The following is a 13,209-nucleotide window of genomic DNA, read 5'->3' on the forward strand; positions in this document are numbered from 1 at the left end:
ACAACGAAACCGATTACCAGTCAAAAACGACCACTTCTCATCGGTCGTTTTGGCAAAGCCCTACTTTCACATGATTGAGTTGATTTGCAACAGGGCACTTTGTTGCTAGCCAGGCCGTGTTGCTAGTTCAGAAATTAGCGTTTTCACCAAAAGTTTAAACATTTTGCTTGAGCTCTTTTTGTTTTAAATCTTTTGAAATTCGATTCGGTAAACTGAACCGCATGTGCTCCTATAATGCTTAAATAAATACAAAATACTTCATTGAGAGGAAAATTGATTGAATTTGTTTCAATTCCCTCTGAAAATATCGCCGTTTTTTGAGAATAAACCTGTTTTTTTTTAAATCCAGCATCCTTTATTGCATTGCATGAATGAAGCGTGCAAAAAACTACCAAATGATGAGCCTTGATATTTGAATTTGTTCAGAAGATTTGCTTAAAAAATTAGGGGTGAGTAATGTCTTTTACATTACCGCGGGGTTGACGTAGAACTACGATGATTAATAATTTGATTTGTTATGTGTATGAATTTGTAAGTGTACTAGTTTTGTGTTGTTATTGATCGGATGAAGTTTTCAGAAGTTAACTCTTTTTGGACTCATTTTGGTAGTCCTGAAAAGAACCATTTGTCGTTCTGTGGTTCCGAGAACCAGTGTTTGGTGTTCCAGGAATAATGCCAGATGATTGAATTTGTTTGTTTGGTCGTTGCTTCCTTGTGTTGCTTGGTTGGGTGATCGGTTTCTGGCTCCAGCTGTAGTTCACCAAACTCCTCCAGTAGATTAGATGTTTGATAGCTCGGGTGCTTCGATCGTTAGAATCGATAGAATCGGTCCAGTGCTTTGGTTTGTAGCAATATCCATTGCATGAGCATTTAGGCTCTGTACATTGATACTCATCAATATGCAGGCTTGGCCGCTGCAGCTCATTCCTCAAGTCAACCCTCTTGGAAGAATTGCTGCCTTTGGCGGGATGGAAATTAAAAATATTGGAAAAGTTTGTCAAAAATAGTCCTTGCAGTGAAGTAACCCGCGACAAACAAACATATACCAATTGCTGATCCTGGCTTTTGTCATAGTCGTACACGACCTCGGGGAAAGTTCCACCTTGCGACTTATGAACAGTAAAAGCACAGGCACTAACCATCGGGAACTGAATGCGTTTGCAGTTGATTATGCCGCACAGTTTGAAAGTAAAATAAAAAGTCTCTATACAGGAGTGAAATTGGAATTTCAAAACCAAGAGCCTTACGTTGGCATGAAATATTTTGAACTATTATAACTGTTTGCTGGTTTAACGAAATTCCTTGAATGGCACCTCAATTGAAAGACAAGACATCAAAGGGTCATGTCGTTTACTTACTGAATCCCACATACCTGTCCAAATATTTTAATTACTGTTTTAAAAAAGAACGTTGATTTCAAGCAAATTTATAAATAGGAGTGCTAGAGAAAATTTGACGTCATTTGCTTTCCATTCTCCGCTTGGATCGCATCTCAGCAGGCGACAGATCGGCTTGCTCTGACCGGGCGTGCTTCTCAGGCACAGACATCGATAGCGAAGGACCTCCCCGATTGTCTTGCTTCGCTCAAAATCAAACTGTCGAGCGAGCGAGAGAAGATGCCGTCCGAAGCCAAAGTCATCACCGCTGCCGCCGCCAAGAAGAAGAAGAAGGGGAAGCAGTCCACAGGAAAATTTGCGGTCGAACTGTGAACACGGTCGGGCAAGTCATTCTCGCTTTGTGCTTCACCGCTTGTTTGCGTTCACCCAGCCATCCTCATCGCCGCCATCATCAGATTTCGACTTATGCCCGGTGATCCACTACCTGTTACTGTTGTGCGCCATCCACGCCACGAAACTTTCGGTTCGTCGTATAAGCAAATAACTTGCTCAAATTTATACATTTGAGTTGAGGATTCCCCGTTTGACCATGGCAATCAACTGATAACATCCCGCAGTGTTATTTATCTGTAAGAGCATCAAAGCTAACAAAGCCATCGGCCCTTTTCAGGGCCATCAAATTAGTGGAAAAGAGTTAAAAGAGAAATATTTCCGACTTCATATATAACTTCTGATATTCCTAAATCAATTTCACAGCTTCATACAAAATTTCATTTGTCATGAATAATTTATGACTAAACATTTTGAGACTGTAATCGCGGACGCTGCTGCAGTGCCGTCGGGGTGAGCGCTCAACATTTCTCTAAAAATTGGTGTATGTAAAAGTTGTAGATCTAGTTAAATTCTACAACTTTGCTAAAGACAGCACGCCGTTAACTTTGAAATCTTGTGAGTTAAAAGCAAATTTAGAGTTTTTAAGTGTATTTTTGAAATGAATTTTCTCAATTTACAAAAATTACGTTCTCACAGTTTTTGCAGCAAAAGTTGCCTATCGTATGGCTTTTCGATTGCCACTAAAAGAAAAATTTTATCGAACCAACTCCATGAGTTATGGACATCTAAAGATTTCATAGTTTTTCACTTAAATTTGCTTATAACTTCAAAATCACAAGAATTACAAACTTGCGATGTTCAGCAAAAATGTGCATCTTTACTTGCTCTGCAACTCTTCTGAAGACCACATTCACGTGAAACTGAAAATAAAAAAGTTAGATCAAAATAACTGATTTTTTGGGTCCACTCTAAGTTAAAACTTTCAAAATCAATTTACTAAGCTCAAATGAAGAGTTAGATCAAAAGTGTCTTCGATAAAGTTGTTCAAAATAACATTTTCTAAAAGTTTGCAGAAGACCGCAGCCACAAATTTCATCAAACAAAAAATTTTGAGTCAAAATTTTAACTTTAATAAGGGCCACCCTATTCAACTTTTTTCTTAAAAGATGCAAAACTCAATTACGAATAACTTCTCTGAAGACATCAAACGTCTAAAATCGACGAGAACAGAGAAAAGACTTTTTTCCGGCTCAATTGTCGATTCGGTCCAATGTGCATTGATCAGAAATATTTAAAATTTGCACGAAACCAAAACGTGCGTGATTTTAATTTATTGTAAGCTGTTAAAATAATGTTGATATTTTTACTGTCCATACGAACGCGGTCAATCAGAAGAAGGCGAAGAATACGAAAGGGAGGAGCATCGTCTGCAATTCAAATTATGTAAAACATACTATCTTCGACAGATTCGGTTCATTTAAGGGACGAATGACCTTCGGATTAAAATCTCTCTGTAACAACAACAGGATTCGGTTCATTTCATTTACACTTTCGAGCTAGTAAGAACTTCTCGTGATAAACACAGTATAGCTAGTAATATTTCTTAATGTGCTTACCACATACTTGCTATAATCTCTTAATTCATCTCGTAGCATCATACAATATTTGATTTGTCACGAATAATCGACAATACGACAATTTGAGGATGGTCCGAGAACGCTGCTGCAGTGCCGTCGGGATGCAGAAATAGCATAATGCTCATCTTGTACATCCCTTGCCAAGACATCAATTTCATATAGCCTATTTCTCAGATTAACGCAATAGAGAACATGTAGAAAAATCAATTCAGATCAATAGTTGCTCATTACAATTGGTCAATAAACAGTTTATTGAACAGTATTTAAAATCTGTCGCAATTTTAATACATTTTCCAATTTCCGTACTCGAGAATTTTGGAAGCGGGGGCCATGACTGGTCCTGGCTGGAAATATTCGTGGGGAGAAACTCGACCCTTTGCTGCAGGAATTTCATTAACAACTCTTTGGTAAAGCATAAATTTTCCGAGGAAAATTCTGCTAAAAGTGAACTTTTTCAAAACAACTCTTTTTGATTGGAATATTTATCAACAACTCTTTGTCAAGTAAAATCATCCTAAATAACTCTTTGCTCCATCGCCAAACCAAACCATTTCATTGAATTTATCAAGTACAAGAATATGAATGGTAAGGAGAGGCAGATGGTGTATATTTCGCTGGCGTTAGTTTCCAACAGGTCGCCGGTTGGCGCTGACTACTAATCCGTCCACTGAATGTTTTTCAGTTGTTCAGTTGTTCGCTACTCGCACACTGCTGTGGCTTTCACGCGCTCTTCTTTGCTGCTCCGCTGCTTGATCCGTTCGTTATGCCGTTCGATTTGTGAATGAGCTGGGAGCAGATCAACCAGTGGTTTTATTGGCTCGAGCTCCGTTCACCGATGGCAAGTGGTGGGGTTCTCGCTTGGTTGTTTCGTCACTCCGTTCGCTACTCGCACGCGATTGGTTATTGCTTTCGCGCTATTTTCGTTGATGGTGTGATTCTTCGCTGAGAAAAAAAAACTGCAACTCTTTTGATTTTTCATGCAAAATGACCAACTTTGATAAACTATATCTCAGTTATTTATGGACCGATTTGAATGAAATTTTCACATAATATCAGACATAACTGAAATTTTAACATATATTATTGAGTGATTTTTCCAATCACACGTTGAAAAGCAGTAACGGTTTGACTAAAGTGAATTTTTTGACGATTTTTTATAATTGACATAACTAAACATATTGAAGGAATAGCTTCATGGTAGTTTGTAGATTTTGACGAGATGAATAAGTTTGCTGAAGACAGTTTTTGTGTAAGGCCATCGGATTTTAAGATAAAAAGTTTTGAATTTTTCGTCGAAAATTACAGTTTTGTCAATCCGTTATTACTTATAAACTTGTGATTGGAAAAATTATTCAAAAATATATGTTTAAACTCAAGTTATATCTGATGTTCAGTGAAAGTTTCATTCGAAAATATTTCCATAAATAACTGAGATCTAACTTACCAAAATTGGTCATTTTGTATGGAAAATTGAAAAAGTTTCAAATGCATGTGAATAAGTCGGGGCCTTCCTTAGCCGAGTGGTTAGAGTCCGCGGCTACAAAGCAAAGCCATGCTGAAGGTGTCTGGGTTCAATTCCCGGTCGGTTCAGGATCTTTTCGTTATGGGAATTTTCTTGACTTCCCTGGACATAGAGTATAATCGTACCTGCCACACGATATACGAGTTGCCCAGGATGTGGTGAAGTTCGCAGTGGGCTCTGATGAACCTTCATAAAAACCACAAAAATCCGAATGCAACTCTGTCACAGCGACCGGTGCCGTTTAAAGTACCCTAGCCCAAACTAATAGGAGTGCCAACCGGCACATCAGGATTGATGCCAGTGAGATCCTGATTATGGCATACTGGTCGCGATACAAACGGACAAGGCATGGAATTACGAGTAGGAGTGCTTCGAGCACATTGGGACCAACGCCAGTACGGCCCCAATTATGTATACTGGCAGCGCACGATAAAGGACAAGTAACGGTATATGTACTGGATAATATGCTTTGAGGCTGACAGCGGCGACATTCTACTCCCTTAGTAGGGTCGGGTGACACTGGCCCGAAACGGCGAGTGGGTTAATGGCGCAGGCTGCCCCCGTCCCGTAAAACCGTGGCAGGCCTTAGAGTACGTTCCAAATCCGTCGCCTGGTTGTTCCAACTGGGCGGGAGTAGGCTCAGATGCCATTACCTGACCTGCGCCGATCCGGCTCTGAACATAGTACCCCATAAAGGACTATGTCAACCCTAGCATGGCCTCCCTGCTTGCATAGATAACCATGGGATTATAAAGGCGACTATTCCAGCGGAGATGGATAGCGGCTCTTAGGGGGACCCATAAGAGATGATCAACCAAAACAAACAACTAGCGGAATGTGAAGGAGAGGCTTCTGGACCTATCAGTAACCGGCTAAGGTTCCCGCCAAGGAAGGAGGCGACCAACTTTATTGAAAACAGTGTGGGCAAAAGCCTAGATACTGTGACGACGGCAGGCACTGGCCGCTCCAGTGCAACATGTGTGGTGACCGATGGCCCGGGACTAATCGAGGCCATGGATCGCAATAGGGAGTACCTCCCTAAAATGCAGGTAGCTGCTGAGCAACTTGATGTCATCATCGAATATGTTAAAAGCAAAACAAATATCAGCAAAGACTTGAAAACAAGTCTACTGAAATTGCGACAATCAGTCCTAGCTGCAAAGCGATGCAGCGGAGGTCTCGGCTGCCCTCAAAGAGCAGTGTGACATCGACGTAGCCAGTAAGGCCATCCACCTTAGAAAGGGCCCGCAGGGCACCCAGGTGGCGGCGATCAGGATGCCGGTCGCAGAGGCCAACAAAGCGAAGAACTTGGGCATACTCAAGGTAGGCTGGTCGGTTTGCCGGCTGAGCATACAACAGCCTCCTGAAGTTTGCTTCAAGTGTTTCGGGAAGGGCCATAAGTCGTGGAATTGCAATGGTCCCGACAGAAGTAAGATGTGCAGAAAATGCGGCGCTGAAGGCCATAGGGCAAGCGATTGTAAGCAAATCGCTAAGTGCCTAATATGTGTCGACAGAGCAGACAACGGACACTTAACGGGCGGACCCAAATGTCCGGGCACAAGCGGAGTATCAAAGCAGCCAAAACGGAAGTAACACAGTTAAATTTAAACCACTGTGATGCAGCCCAGCAGCTGCTTTGGCAGTCAGTCTCGGAAACCAAGACTGACGTGGTGTTACTATCGGACCCATACCGCATACCAGCCAACAACGGGAACTGGGTGGCGGATAGGTCTCAACAGCTAGCAGCTATAGGGACGACAGGACGATACCCAATCCAAGAAGTAGTCTCTAGCTCAAATGACGGTTTTGCGATAGCAAAAATCAACGGCGTGTTCTATTGCAGTTGTTACGCGCCCCCAAGGTGGTCGATTGAGGAATTTTCCCACATGGTTGACAGGATGATGGCCGAACTAGCTAATCGGCAGCCAGTAGTGATAGCTGGCGACTTTAACTGGCAAATGTGGGTACAGTGAGTACCTTCCGCAGAAATGGTGCAGAATCGATCATCGACGTGACGTTTTGTAGTCCTAACCTTTTAGGTACCATGAACTGGCGCGTTGATGACGGTTATACTCATAGCGATCATCAATCGATTCGCTATAGTATAATACCAGGCGGGCAGAAGGCAGCGCGATGTAACTCGACCCAAGCCCGAGGATGGAAAACAGCGCGCTTCGACGGCGAAGTATTCACTGAAGCCCTGAGGCGCGAACGAAACACTCTGGACCTAAACGGTGAAGAGCTAGTTGCTATGATATCACGAGCGTGTGATGCTTCCATGCCGAGAAAAGCCCCTCCTAGAGAGAACAGGCCGCCAGTGTATTGGTGGTGCGAATCAATTGCAAATCTTCGAGCAATCTGCCTTCGGGCTAGACGAAGAATGCAACGCGCACGCACAGAAGCACAAAGAGAGGAACGCGGTGCAGCATTCAGAGAGGCAAAGTTGGCTCTCAAAAAGGAAATCAAGAGTCGAAAACGGGCATGCTTTGAAAGTCTATGCGAGAGTGCCAATTCTAGTCCATGGGGTGACGCCTACAGAGTGGTAATGGCTAAGACCAAAGGAGCCATAGCGCCCCAAGAGAAATCGCCCGAGTTGCTGCGATCGATAATCGATGTACTCTTCCCGCACCATCCCATAAGCCCATGGCCCCCAGCGCCGTATGCGGCAGATGAAGGAGAAGAAGTGGCGAGAGTGACGAACGAAGAGCTGGCAGAAGTCGTGAAATCATTCGCGTCAAACAAGGCACCGGGACCCGATGGTATCCCGAATGTTGCCTTAAAAGCGGCAGTGAACACGGATCCGGACATGTTCAGAACCACGATGCAACGCTGCATTGATCAAGGAATCTTCCCGGATGTATGGAAGCGACAGAAATTGGTGCTACTACCAAAGGCGGGGAAACCACCAGGTGACCCGTCGGCGTATAGACCTATCTGTCTACTAGATACGACGGGCAAGTTATTGGAGAGGTTGATTCTCAACAGACTAGTACCGTATACGGAGAGTGCGGACGGCCTGTCCAACAACCAGTTTGGATTCAGAAAAGGTAAATCTACTCTGGACGCCATCCAGTCGGTCGTTCAAACAGCTGAGGTGGCAATCGAGCATAAAAGGAGCGGCATCTGTTACTGCGCGGTTGTCACTCTGGATGTGAAGAATGCGTTCAACAGCGCAAGCTGGGAAGCAATAGCACACGCGCTTCACCGCCTCAAGGTACCGGTGCAGTTGTGTAAGCTTCTAGAAAGCTATTTTGATGGTAGGATTCTACTGTATGACACCGAGGAGGGGCAGAAAAGCGTTCGAATTACCGCGGGAGTACCTCAAGGTTCAATCCTGGGCCCGCTGTTATGGAATGCGATGTACGATGACGTACTGAGGCTGCCCCTTCCGACGGGTGTTAAGATTGTTGGCTTCGCCGACGATATCACCCTAGTGGTCTATGGTGAATCGATGGAGGAAGTAGAGTTGACAGCAACGCACTCTATTTCCCTGGTTGAGGAATGGATGAAGTCTAGGAAACTAGGACTGGCCCGTCACAAGACTGAGGTGGTGGTGGTCAACAACCGCAAGTCCGAGCAACGGGCGCTTATCTCGGTAGGTGATTGCACCATAGAGTCCAAGCGATCCCTTAGGCATCTTGGGGTAATGATCGATGACAAGCTGAGCTTCGCTAGCCACGTTGAATATGCCTGTAAAAGGGCATCTACGGCTATAGCGGCGCTTTCGAGGATGATGTCTAACAGCTCTGCTGTAATTGCCAGCAAACGCAAGCTGCTGGCAAGCGTGGCGCTATCCATACTAAGGTATGGAGGACCAATCTGGTCAAAAGCGCTTAGAACGAACAGAAACTTAAAGCGGTTGGAAAGCACGTACAGGATAATGTGCTTAAGAGTAGCAAGTGCATACCGGACGGTATCTAAAGAGGCCGTGTGCATCATAGCCGGGATGACGCCCATCGGGCTCATCATCAAGGAAGATGTTCAATGCTTCAACCAAAGGGGTACCAGAGGAGTCCGCGACACGTGTAAAGAGGAAACGCTCAGAAGCTGGCAGCAGGAATGGGATAACTCCACTAAGGGTAGATGGACCCATCGGCTAATACCAAATGTGTCAGATTGGTATGGTAGAAGCCATGGGGAAGTGAACTTCCACCTGACGCAGTTTCTGTCAGGACATGGTTGCTATAGACAGTACCTGCATAGGTTCGGGCACTCAGAATCTCCTGCGTGCCCCAATTGTGCTGGTGTAGAGGAAACAGCGGAGCATGTCGTGTTCGATTGCCCCCGTTTCATTGTTGTGAGAGGTCGCATGCTCACTACATGCGGAGGGGACACGTCCCCCGACAATATTATAGAGAAAATGGAATGCAGTAACTACGGCTGTCACTCACATTATGTTAGAATTGCAGCGTCTATGGCGCGCCGACCAAGAGTTGGCTGCAGAGGATTAGCCCTGCCGAGGCTGGTCCCTTGTAACATTGTTTAAGTCGGCTAGGAGAAGCAGTTTGCCTAGGCTACTTCTGCTACACGTGTTGTGCTATATGCACTGGTCCCTTCCCGAAGAAATACCGTAAGGTGGTTCCGGGGAGATGAGGGTCTGAGTCCAAGGGTCATGTCGATGCACTGTTCACCACTTGAGCAATTCTAAATGAATTGCTCATGCACAGTGCATAGGCTGGTTTTAGCGGGTCGTCGTTGGTGCGTCATCCCCGCATTCCCTGAGTTATCTTCTCAGGGGATCTGTTTGCAGATTTCCCCCTTGTAAAAAACAAAAAAAAAAAAACGCGATATACGAATGCAAAAATGGAAACTTTGGCAAAGAAAGCTCTCAGTTAATAACTGTGGAAGTGTTATAAGAACACTAAGCTGAGAAGCAGGCTCTGTCCCAGTGAGGACGTTAATGCCAAGAAGAAGAAGAAGAAGAAGAAGAAGAAGAAGAAGAAGTAGAAGAAGAATAAGAAGATGTGAATAAGTTCTCAGTTTATTCGACAAACCAGTTGAATATTTCATGGGTGTACAACAGCAACAGGGTAGCGGATCACAGGGATTTAGTTGAAATCTGGAAACGTAGCTCAATTTTGAAATCTTGAGCGATTTCCCAAACCAGATTCTGGATTAACAGCTCAGCAGGCTTCTAGCAGCGAGGTACTTCTCGCTAAGCAAGAGCTCTTACCAGCTCGAAAGCGGAAATGGAATGAAACTGAATCCAACGAAGGCAGCATGTTTTATAACCTCAGAATAGCAGATGATGCTCCTCCCTTTTGTGCTCTTCGCTTTCTGATCGACCAATCTGGGAAATGGGTATGTGCTAATAATGTGTTGGGCTTGGAATTACTTGAAAATTGTGGAGAATGCTAATACGTGAGAAATTGGTCGAACATGAATTGTTGGAATGATTGGCATTCCATAAATATTCAATACGAGCTATTGATAATCAATAGTTTTCTTTATTATGACGGTAAATTTCGGATCCATGGGTGCCAAAATTATTACAATTGTTCAATGAGAATGTCTTATCAAAAGCATTCTAAATATGTCGCAATTTTGTTACTTGGGATAATTTTCCTAATCAAAGTGTTCCCATAAAATATGGAACATAAAAGGCGCTGTTGGAGAAGCCACTCTATTTTACAATCGTTGTGAAATGTTGAGCACTCACCCCGACGGCACTGCAGCAGCGTCCGCGAGTACAATCTAAAATGGTTGAGTCATAAATTATTCATGACAAATGAAATTTTGTATGAAGCCATGAAATTCATTTAGGAATATTTGAAGTTATAAATAAAGTCGGAAATATTTCTCTTTTAACTCTTTTCCACAAATTTGATGGCTCTAAAAAGAACCGATGGCTTTGTTAGCTTCGATGTTGTTACGGATAAATAACTCTGCTCGGACCAGCAAAACTCAGGGGGCTTCTGTTATTCGCTCCTAACGGGATTGCTTCTTGACCACCAATGATGATTTCATCACGAGTCGAAATTTTGAAGCGCGGGTCATCAGCTCCTCGGCCGATGAAATTTGCGGCGGCGATGACGATGGCTGGGTGAACGCAAACAAGCGGTGAAGCACAAAGCGAGAATGACTCGCCCGACCGTGTTCACAGTTCGACCGCAAATTCACCTGTGGACTGCTTCCTCTTCTTCTTATAGACGGCGGCAACGGTGATGGCTTTAGCTTCGGACGGCATCTTCTCTCGCTCGCTCGACAGTTTGATTTAAGCGAAGCAAGACAAACGGGGAGGTCCTTCGCTATCGATGTCTGTGCCTGAGAAGCACGCCCGGTCAGAGCAAGCCGATCTGTCGCCTGCTGTGATGCGAGCCAATCGGGTGAAAAGCAAATGACGTCATATTTTCTCTAGCCACCCCTATTTATAGATTTGCTTGAAATCAACGTTCTATTTTAAAACAGTTATTAAACTATTTGGACAGGTATGTGGGATTCAGTAAGTAAACGACATGAAGCTTTGATGTCTTATCTTTCGATTGAGGTGCTAATCAAGAAATTTCGTTAAGCCAGCGAGAAGTTATAAACGTTTAAAATATTTCATGCCAGCGTAACGCTCTTGGTTTTGAAATTCCAATTTCACTCCTGTATAGAGAAGAAAGACGTACTTCTACGTCAAAAAATCAATAACCAATAGCTGCACAAAAATACTCACTCAATGAATTATCTTATACACACGGATCTCGTCCCATTTCTTACTCAATTTTATATAGAATTTTAATGAAACCAATTCATAATTATATGATGAATCCGGATCTCGTCCCATTTCACCACATCAATAACTTTCCGAAAATAAAACTCAATAAATTTCAGTTAGTGAATCCGGATCTCGTCCCATTTCAAACTAAATTCTATTGAATCCAATGTCAAATTATCTGCTGAATCCGGAGCTCGTCCCATTTCATTACATAGATAATTAACGTTTTCATATGATTCAGAGTCTCTATAGTTTATCTCTCTGAAATAAAAACAATCATACTTATTGAGGGTGAATCCGGATCTCGTCCCATTTCACCATATATAATAGATTCACAGCATTCCAACAAAATAGTTACGTTTACATAATTTGTCATGTCCTCTGTCATCCATATCATTTACTAGTATTACCACTAATATCTTTAAATTTATGCCCTGTTATACTAATGGCATTTGTGAATTTCAGCGATCTGGATCATAATTGTTCTGCCAGCTTACAGATTTCAGAAATAAAATAAAATAACTTACCATTATGCAGGTTCCATATCTTGATTATAGCATTCAGTAAGCATTTAATACTCAGAATAATCTTCGAATTATCACGTGTTGAGTGACTGTCACCGTCAGAAAAATACACATATACAATATAGCAGGTCAAAAAAATAAAAACAACTTTCACTGAATCAGATTATCTATACTCTAATACCAACATTGTTTTCCAACGGTATGAAATAACGCACTCATTCTCTTTTCAATTTCAGCAAAAAAAAATCTCAGGCAGCACTAACACAATCCAAATTCCATGTTCTCTGGCACCACCATTTTCAAAACATAATAGGCCAGAGCCAACTATATTCCATTCCAATTCTCTCGTTTCCTTAGGGCAAGTTGTATACACTCACACAGATGATAATTTCTCTTATCCAATCATTTCTACCATCATGAACTCCAAGCCAGCCAATAAGTTCTTCTCTCATATCAAGTTTATTCTCACACTCTTTTTGCACCAACACCAATTTGCGTAGACTCTCGAGTTCGGCTTACCATGCCGCCATTTTCTTAAATCCACGTTTTTGACCAATTTCAGAAAAATCACAGTAATAGACCATTTCCGTGAAAAAATATTATTTGCTCATAAGCTTTCTATTAATTTACTGAACAAACATTCCTAAGGAACCCATATGTTTTGAAGCCTCTAACTATTGAAAAACAATGAAAAACTGGCGGCACAGTAGTTCACCCCACGGTTCCCTACAATTTATATCTCTCCGATGTTTTTGGGAACCCCTTTTTCTCCTATGAATTTATCTCCACGTTGTGGTGAATTTCGATCAGCTGTTCCTCCGCGGTCTCCACTCTGTTGTTCTCCAGATTCGTCACCATACCAAAAAAAAAGGCTATCTCTGTTGCTCTTTCATCATGGTCAACTAACTATCCTGCTCTTTGACATTCCCCGCCGGAATTTTTTACATTTTTTTTATACAAATTGACATTCACTGCAGGTATCGTTGACATTATATTTATGTGAAGTTTCGAGGTTATGTCGTGCAACATCTATCTCCTCCTATTATGCCACTTCCCGGGTGGGTGGAAGCCCCACATCCATCCCGGAAACCATCTTGCTGGTGCTGGCCGTCGGAATTCCTATATGAACAGGTTGTTCAACGGAGCCATACATTTG

The sequence above is a fragment of the Aedes aegypti genome, chromosome 3, assembly GCF_002204515.2.
Source record: "Aedes aegypti strain LVP_AGWG chromosome 3, AaegL5.0 Primary Assembly, whole genome shotgun sequence".
Lineage (NCBI taxonomy): Eukaryota > Metazoa > Arthropoda > Insecta > Diptera > Culicidae > Aedes > Aedes aegypti.